Source organism: Asterias amurensis, chromosome 1, assembly GCF_032118995.1.
Source record: "Asterias amurensis chromosome 1, ASM3211899v1".
NCBI classification, from domain to species: Eukaryota; Metazoa; Echinodermata; class Asteroidea; order Forcipulatida; family Asteriidae; genus Asterias; species Asterias amurensis.
Genome location: NC_092648.1, coordinates 25,603,290 through 25,613,508, shown reverse-complemented (window position 1 = coordinate 25,613,508; position 10,219 = coordinate 25,603,290). Strand labels below are relative to the sequence as shown.

The 10,219-nt window shown below is 39.7% G+C and overlaps 1 long non-coding RNA gene across 1 annotated transcript; it reads right to left on the bottom strand.

Annotated features, from left to right (window-relative positions):
• Positions 1-626: 626 nt before the first annotated feature.
• On the bottom strand, positions 627-3,963 carry LOC139934523 (uncharacterized). The gene is made up of 3 exons (XR_011785713.1): positions 3,165-3,963; positions 2,361-2,489; positions 627-1,823 (listed from the first exon to the last, which is right to left on the bottom strand). It is a non-coding gene; the product is annotated as an uncharacterized lncRNA (long non-coding RNA).
• Positions 3,964-10,219: the final 6,256 nt, after the last annotated feature.

The window sequence follows — 10,219 nt, the reverse complement described above, 5'->3', positions numbered from 1 at the left end:
CATCCGAGGGGGGCAAACTGGTCTCTTGCCTACCGTCCCATGGATGTCCTGATGAAGATTCTGATGTCGGGGCTGGAGAGGGTGACGTGATTGAGTTGCCGTGGATGCTTCTGGTGTGATCTGATTTTGATTTGTAGGGAGCTGGTTTCTTTGGTACATTTGACTTCATCTCCTGCGTGGCTTTACCCCCATTATGATTGTCTTGCTGTGTCGCTGCATGTCCACTCTCATTTGAGTGTACTGGTGAGGGCTGTGTGGGGTATTGAAATGGTGATGTGAATGAGTTGCCGTGGATGCTTCTGGTGCGATCTGATTCTGATTTGTAGGGAGCTGGTTTCTTTGGTACATTTGTAGACCGTGGGATGATCATCAAAAAGGGCTCTAGTTTTCGAGTTTTGTGGTCTACCCTCTGCAACTACCTGAATTTTTCCCCAGATGTTCTTATGGAAGTCCTGAATAACATGTGAAAGTCGTCAAGGGCAAAACTTGCACAGTAATGAGTTATTTTAATTAGAAAATAATTATAGAAAAATAGCGCCCTCTATTGGTCAAAACTGGAGAACTATGCACAAACTCTACGGGCAAATCACCAAGTGCACAAACGAATGGGGAAAATATACTGGCTTATTTATTTTGCTTTCATTTACAGGTTTTCAGCTCTTTTCTCCCAAATTAATTAATTATTTAACATCCCTGGACATCAATCATTTCCCCAATTGAGTTATTTCAATTGTTTCAAATTAATGTCACTAACAAACTTTCTGGGCCTCATTTTGGTCATTTACTAAGTTTTCAGAGCTTAGACAGGCCTTAATTAAATTGTAATCGATTGAATGAATGAACTTGACAAAAAAAGGATATTGTTGACATTCAGATTTTTTTAATTTCTTCTCTTCATATCATAATGACACATTTCTAGTACAATACTCATTGTTATCATGATGAATTATGTTACTTTCTTGAAAAGGCCCTTTTAAATTCCCCCACACAATTCAATTTAAAACAATAATAAATCCGTTTATGTGCCGTATAACCTATGCCTGGCGTATCCCCAAAAAGTCTTGACGTATTCTCACGTATCCACATGTAACATACATAACTTTATTTTAAGTTAGTGATACGCTATCAATTCATTAGTCATACGCTTTGTATACGTTCAGTACGCTATGGATGCGATTCTGGGAAGTTGGGCACTCTTGAACTTTTAAAATGCTCGAACTAGTTTCTGTAGGCCTATACGCCGGCATACGTTAAGGCGATACACCATGGTGTGACAGGGCCGTTAACAATTTCAAAGATATAAAGATTTTACAAAATTGAATGAAAATAATATAAATCTAGTTCCCAAACTGTCTTTCTGGTACCACAGTAACTGATGGGTTAATTCAATTCTCAAATAAATTGTTCCACATTTATTTTAAGGTTTATATTTTGGTAAGCCAAAAGCTTACTTTTTACACATTGTACTTGTGCAGAATTCTCTTCTTGTTTTTTCTACTTTTCTATTGAAAATGATGATTCAGACAACATTTTGTTTAAATTAGTTATCATCAGAATAAACATCCCCGTCCGAGTCCTTTGTAGCCACTCCGCAACTGGCACAAAAGCATAAGTCTGTGCAGGGGAAATTGATTTGTTGACAGGAACATCTGCTGTGTGATATTTTCCTTTACATACTTTCTTCTTCAATCTGCATGATACACTGTTCGGGGAGCACGTTCAGCTGAGGCGTTTCAGAATCACCAGTGTCAGAGCGTAGCAACCTTTTGATCGTGGTTCACCTTCAGTTGTCTCGTTGCTAATGGCATCACTATTCTCGCGTTCTGCAAGCGAATTATAAAAGCATACTCGATGACTGAACAGACAGTACACAAAATAAAAACAATTTGTAGGAAAAGCAAACATGTACAGTTTTGGTGAAGGTAGATCAACTCATTGTTCCTTAATTGTAGTACACATCCAATCCAAAGTTTATTTAGGCAGTATGAATTTCTCATATCCAAGTGGCATGCCCTCATACCCTAGTCAACTTGTGCCCAACTACTAAAGGTCAATCCATACAAAACGTATGATAAAGAGCACCGGAAAGCTTTTGATATAAAGAGGACATTTTTACCCAATACTTTGAACTTTTCATTATCTTGTAGCAAATTCTTGCAAAAGTTTACACAGATTTTATATATAGATTTTTTTATTTAATAGTAGGGATACTGGTCCTGTTCACAAATACCAACAGTTAACCATATATTCATTTGAGTTTTTCTCTCGTTTTCCTGAAAACAAAAGAAAAAAAGGTTAGAAGGTTACGCACAGTATTTCTTCTGGTGGACGAGAGTAATGAACAAGTTATTTTTTTTTACCTTCAATTTTTGTTCTTCTTTAGCTTTCTCAGATTAGTTTCTGCCTTTCTTTGTTTGTCCTACTACCTGCACGCTTCATTGTCAGCGAAAAGTGTTGATATACCACTAACCCAGAGCGGACATGTCATACTGAAAAGAAAAGAAATACAAATAAATGAGGCCCTAGTTTACTCATCTTATTTGAAAACAAAATTAGGCTTGTTCCCCTTAGTTTAAATACAAAATTTTAATTTTAATACCACATCTCAAAGAAATCTGGTTGTTTGCCTCTAGAATTTTAAGAATAAAGATGGGGATGTTATTTATTATTATTCAAGCATACTTCATCACGTGATTAGTATGGGGGTCTTGGGGTACGTGTATGTACCCTTGCCCTTCCTCCACTTCAGTGTTTTAGTTTAGTAAGTAAGGGCCAATTTAATTTTTCCTGAATCGTGTAAATTTTTAATCGGCCTAGTGCATTGAATACTTAATGTTTTTTGATTTTTCATACTGTAGTCTGTACATGTAATTGTAATTACTAATTGTAACAGTGCATGTATGAATATGATGTATGTTTTTGTTATTAATTCAAGTATTAAGTAAATAACTTAAACCGATGTGTGTCATCATCATGATTCATCACCAAAATGTGTATCCTCATCATGTGATCGTGACTCTGATTTCGTTTCATATATTTGAGAGATCGGAGCATTTCATTTTGTTTAACTTCATGACTTGAATAAAAAATTAAAAAAAAATGATTAACTGCTTTGCTTCGAATTGAAGCACAACTTATTCTGGAAAGAAATGTTGCCTAAATACCTTCAACTTCCACTAGTACATCCACGGTACTCCAACCAGCAGCTGCCGCTGTGCTTTCTGGTGAAATTGGATCGGAAGGTCTTGTCTTTTGTAGGTCGCTGTCATGTCATCCATCCATGGCGTCCAAACTCCAAGCATACACATTTTCACATGTCATGATGATCATGATGTTTTTCCTAACCACTGCTGGGCCAACGAACTCCTGCCAGCGATAACTATTTTCCCGAACTAGCTCGGATTAAATTTATGTTGTTTTCATGTAACATAAAACGAGCCGATCTTCGCAACTTTCTTCCCTTCACACAGGACGAAGTTTCCTGAGAAGCGTAGACGACATCTTTCTGAAATCCTTCTCGAAACCACGGCTTCGGCTCCGCATGCTAGCTTGGCCCCGCGGTTGTTTTGGCAATTGTGCGTACTTTGCGTACGCGCTCAGTCAGGGCTTCAGACGAGATAAGGGAACCTGAAGCTGAATCCAACGCAGGCGCCGTCGTTTCGAAAAGGGCCACAAAACCACAGGACTTCGAAACAAGCTCTTTCATTGGTCTACACATCCGCATGCATGTCATATGCGCTATGATTGGCCGAGCTTATAAGTCATCTATTTTGTTGTTGCACGTTCAGCCATTTATTCTCGCTGTATTATTGTGCTTCATTTCGCGAATAAATCCATACTGTGCAAGTTTTGTGCTTGACGACTTTTTTTGGGTGGTAAGTTGAATTTTCTTCAAATTTTGAGACCAAATGTAAGTAGTTGTGTAGGGTAGAGCACTGAAAAGCAGAATTTGGAGCATCATCCCACGGTCTATTGATTTTATCTCCTGCGTGGCTTTATCTCCATTATGATTGTCTTGCTGTATCGCTGCAGGTCCACTCTCATTTGAGTGTACTGGTGAGGGCTGTGTGGGGTATTGAAATGGTGATGTTATTGGGTTGCCGTGGATGCTTCTGATGCGATCTGATTTGGGTTTGTAGGGAGCTGGTTTCGTTGGCACATTTGTGTTTGGTTGGACTCTTGCCACTGGTTTGATTGCAAGTTTGGGATGGTCCCCGAAAGGTGTGTAGGTGCTCTTTGTACCCTTTGAGTCAAAGACAGGATTGGTGTAGCTCTGCTCTGTGATAATATTCGTGACACTAGGTTCATTACCTGGACATGCAGTTGTCTTTTGTGGCTTGGCGTATATCAGACTGAAATCGGGTACTTCTACTCTCCGTGGCAGCGTTGTGCAATATTCAGACAGACGGGGTCCAGATGCCGGACTTGTAACCTCGTCTTCTGCTCGGTTCTGGTTATCATGTCCGTCGTAGAAATTTTGCTGAAATGGATCCAAATGATTGTCCAGAGGTAAAGAGGTTGCCGATGGGATTTTAATAGGTGTGTTGTCATCCGACGACTGTTTCATTTTGCAGAGCCCACGTCGACTCCGGCAGACTATGATAAGAATTATGATGGCAATTACCACGACCACTCCTGCAACTACACCTGCGATAATTGGTACTGATGTCGTTTTGGTATGTGATGGGTAAGTGGGAAAAGGTAGATGGGTAGAATCTGTCAAGGGCGTTGTTTGTGGTTCAGACACACTGCTATTAATATTAACTGGCCCGATGTGACCAGAACGACTCATATCGGGATAATACATCGGGGATGTAATGGTACACAAAAACACAGTACCATTATAGTCAACGTCTGCTATTAGGGCTAAAGACATTGATATCATATCACCATGTTGTGACAATGTGAATGTATCGTTGTATTTAGTTTGCACAATCTCCATCATGACTTGTGGGTTACCGACCTCTGATGAGCATTGTAGATTCAACTCTGACCCAGCGACTACTGTAATGGGTCCAGCAGGGGAGCATATAGGAAAGGACTCACTAGGGAAGTATAACACTGACAACGATTTGGTGTATGAGGCTACGATGTTGTCACCAGAAGTCTCGATGACATTGCACGTATATATACCAGAGTCATCTCGGAGCACATCATTTATAGTCAGTACTACTCTAATTGTATTCTGATCATAACCTGTGGAGAACACAAACCTTGGATCAGTCGCTGTTCCATCGTCCTGTATCAAAGTAATATTGTCCTTCTGCCACTTCAAGACGACGTGCTCGGAATCAAAGTTAGTGGCGATACACCTCATTCGAACTGTCCCGCCCTCCTGACGCTCGGCTTCGGATGTTAGTATCTCTACATCCAGCATCCACCCATCAGGTTGAGCTGATACGATCACGGGGTGTCTGCCTGCGTGAAGTGAACACCAAAGCCACACCACAGCAAGATAAACAACAGTATTAATACCCATTCTGTTTATGTAAAGGCAACAAGTTGGATTGATTTGAAGACGGCGTTTACTACGGTGATGCGTCTGTAAATCACACACCTTTACACAGAACGAGTTCTAAATATGAATCTGCTCAGCTTGTAATATTTTTCATTTCCGTTTGCGCCAGCAACACACGCCGGTGAACTTCAACAATGAACACACCTTTTGGGCTTTGTGCACCATGTTTTCATTTGATTCAGAAAGGGTCAACAAAGCCGTGTTTGGAACGGAACACTATGTCAAGTAAGCCATTCACATTTTTATGCAAATGCCATGAAATCTGAACAACAATGTACTGTTATTTGAATGTCAATTTTTTTTTGATACATTCGTCACCTTAAGACATTATTTAACAAATTCTAGAGCAGACCTTGCAAACTGGTTGTTTGTTTGTCTTGGTGCGAAATCTTTTGCACGGAAAGCCACTGGTTTTTTAAACGAGTACTTCCTCAAGAAGAGAAACACTGCTCAATGGTACTGAGCAAGCTGTCAACAATTAAAACAAATACCAAGTCATGCAAATACCAAGCCGTTTCTTAGAACTGACATACATATGTGTGTTACACCTTAGGCCCACTGTTGTTGTTTGTTTTAAACCAACCTTGCTCAAAACGTAGAGCACACGTTTTTTTTTATGTAGATGCACGTTTTCCAGAATTAAACTTTAGCCGGGACTTTTGTAAATGAGTTTAGTATACGCTGCTTCTGACAAACAGCTCAAATAACGTATTTTCTTCAAATATTTTAATATTTGAAGAAAAAAACTTTCCTGTAATTAAATCTGTAACTCATAAAAAATAAATACTAACTGTGAGGCTTTTCATTCCCAAAAAAGCTTTTTGTTCTTTTTTCCTTTTTACAGGCTGCAACGAAAAGTAATTTGGATTCAGCTCATGAGAGTTTTCATTGCATTTCACATAGATTTGTACACTTAAATTTCCATTAATTACAAATTATCTACAATTATTTAGATTCCATTCCTTAACAACTTGGATAACTGAAAGTAAACAACTTTCTCACACTCACATCTTTTTCCATACAAGAAGAAAACTTTTTATTGAATGTTGTCATTTATTTTTTATATCTTAAATTGATTATTTCGTATTTGATTATCCTCTGTTAGGGGAGGTTAACCGCCGCTGATTATCAATAATTTATAACAATAAAATAAATGTGTCTCTGAGTATTGGTAATTATTTGCTGTTCTGTACAAAATGTTAATGGAAACAAATCAAATGATCCTTTCTTAAGGCCATTGGACACTTTCGGTCAACAGTGTTGTCCAAAGGCCCACACTTCGTGTATCACAACTTATAAATAAAATAACAAACCTGTGAAAATTTAGGCTCAATCGATCATCGGAGTCGGGAGAATATAATGGGAAACCCACCCTTGTTTCCGCACATTTCGCGTCATGACATGTGTTTAAAATAAATCCGTAACTCTCGATATCGAGAATTGATAATTGGTTTAATGTTTTCTCACAAAGTAAAGCATTTCATGGAATAAAATTTCAAGAGAAGTCTTTCACCATTACCTTCTGTAAACCCTGTAATTTATTTGTAAATCGGTGAACTTTTTTTATGTTCCGAAAGTGTCCAATGGCTTTAATCTGTCGTCCAAGTTTAAGAAATAAGAAGGGCAGCAACACAAGGAGAGCGAAATCAATGTATCCACTGAGCCTTTCACAACCAAGTTAAAATACAACTTTAAGTTTTGCCTTGCTCAAGGCAGTCGCATTATTCGCTCCGAAAAGACGCAGCTGTAAACCCACCCGCCGTATACCCTGTGCATGGTGTGTGCGATCACACCGAATGACCCACCCGTATACACACTGTCACATCGCACGAATACTGTTCACACAAGTCATCGCACTCGTACACCACTAACCGCATGCGGAGGCCGTCAGGCCGACAGCCTTGTCGGATCTGTATCTTCCCGTTTTAATGTGTTGTATTGAAAAAATTCCAATAGTGGACGAAATTGGGGGGCTCTAGGATATGCTAGTATGCAGCTCATGAATATGTATATCGTTCGTCAGACCTATCAGACAACACAGGATGTGAGGCAAATGAATTATTCATTTTGACGTCCAATCACGCACTTCCCTTATCACGACCTTTGGACCCTATCATGTGTCCGTGGTGGTGGTGTGTGAGGTAAACATGTCTCGTCTTTCGCGGGCATTATGGTAATGAGCTGACCGTGGGAACTCTTCGCTTATTATAGTAATGAGGTCAGTGGCTTCAACACAGATCCTACAAGGCTGTCGGCCTAACGGCCTCCGCATGCGGATAGTGTACGGGGGCATCGTGTCATGTGATGTTACGCAGAGTGAATACGGGTGGGTTTTTATACAGCGGCGGTCTTTTTTCGGAGTGAATAATTCGACTGCCTTGAGCAAGGCTACTTTAAGTTCTGTCTGCGTTGTCTCACGCCTCACTGAACTTCAACAATTATTATTGGCGTCCAGAGATCTCAAGTAAGTTTTTAAAGGGGAGGTTAAATAATGTTGTACATTGCTGTCAAATGACAATACTTGGGAAACGTTAAGTGTTAAAAATAATGTTCTTGATTGAAACATTTGGACCCCAAAAGGGCTAACAAATACCATCAACATTTCAACAAATCTACTTCAAGTTTTAGGCACCAAACGTCAGCAATGTACGGTGGCAAGATGATCGGAGCTTGCTGATCCAAACGTTGGGTTGTTAGCCAACGGTTCTTTTCAAAACCAACACTACCAAAAAATAGATATTCACATAGTGTTGCCTCAAACCTCTCTTTGTTATACTTCTACCACGTATAGTTGCAAATCCTACTTGTAATATATTTGCAATTTCAAGACATTAAGTGAGGCACTGCATGGTGAGGTATCAATATATGTTTGGTTTGCGGTAACACCATGTGTGTGTCTATAGCTTGCCATGTATAGAGTTTGTTCTCAAGACAATGCACTTTTATAAGTTTCACACTGAGTATATGCAGCTGATAAATTTCCCAAACATCTTAAAAGGTATAGTAACCTATTACAAAATAAAACCAATATTCATTGAAATAAACATTTGAAAAATAGAAACCAATGAATTATCATACCATCTATGAGCTTCAAAACTTCAGAAACCGCAAGGGTAATAGTTAGTGTATCGACTGCAATGAATATATATTTTTTTTCTGAATCAACAGACCCTTTAAATATAATCTATTAGAACCAATTCAATAAAAGAAAATGAAAACCAATTAATTATCTTTTTTTTTACCATCTTCAAGGTTCAGATGATACCGCAATGTTAGCTATAGATATCTTATTCTGAACCAACATGATGCAATAATGCAATTATCATTCTGAGTATTCAGCCGAGTTTTGTCCGGCAATCTATAAACTAGGGAGTTATAAAATCGAGTGCATTCAATATGAAACAATGTTTTTTACAAAATGGAACCCAACAAAAATCAATGTATATACCATCTTGAAAACAAATAATTTATACACCATCTTGACGTAGACAAGAACCAGGGCTATATAAGATCTTTAAAAAGGACATGCCACCTACAGACTGTTGTTAATCACAGTCGCATAAATTGGTGCGTCGGCTGCTGACGACGATGATGGCGTGGCCCCGCCATCTTGAGTCTTGTGTGACGTCATATCCAACTCAGCATAAGTAGTGTCATCCATAGGTCTTTGGCTACTACTGCTACTTTGCCTGATGGGAACAGAAGATACTTGGGCATAAGTAACATCCGATGGAGGCGAACTGGTCTCCTGCCTACCGTCCTGTGACTGTCCTGAAGGGGGCTCTGTGGGGGATTGAGAGGGTGATGTGATTGGGTTGCCTTGGGTGTTTCTGGTGCGATCTAATTTTGATTTGTAGGGAGCTGGTTTCTTTGGTACATTTGATTTCATCTCCTGCGTGGCTTTATCTCCATTATGAATCGCTGCATATCCACAGTCATTTGAGTTCACTGATGAGAGCTCTGTGGGGGATTGAGAGGGTGGTGTGATTGGGTTGCCTTGGGTGTTTCTGGTGCGATCTGATTTTGATTTGTAGGGAGCTGGTTTCTTTGGAACGTTCATGTTTGGTTGGACCCCTGCTACTAGTTTGATAGACGTTGTTGGGTGGTCCTCGAATAGTCGAGATGTGTTGTTGATTTCAATGTCAAATGATGGATTTGTGTATGTCTGGTCTGTGGTACTCTTAACGCCCAAATCGGAATGATGCAAAACGGTTGCCTTTTGTGGCTTAGCATATATCAGACCAGACTCAGGTTCTTCTGCTCGTCGTGGACAAGTTGTGCTTGGGTGACGCTCAGTACGTCCAGGTACAAGACCTGTGTCTGAGTCTGCTTCACTACTCTCTGCATGGTGCGTCTCAGGTCCTCCATCCAAGTTAAAGACATTCAGCTGAGAAGATTCCGCCATCTTGTCTTGAGGAGACGCAGGAGACGTTGGGTTTGTGTTGTTCTCAGAAGACTGTTTCTTTTTAAAGAGGCCTCGTCTCAGGCAGAGTATGATAAGAATTATGATGAGGATAATTAGGATAACCCCTGCAGCTGCCGTACTCCCAATGATTGCCGAGTTTCTACCGGGTGTGGGTGCTTCCGTTGTTTTGTTATAAATTGATGGGGTTGTATCAGTCGTCATTGATACTTTTTCTACAGTAATTGGTCCGATGTAACAGGAACGATTCGTATATGGAGAGACCTGGGAAGTAACGT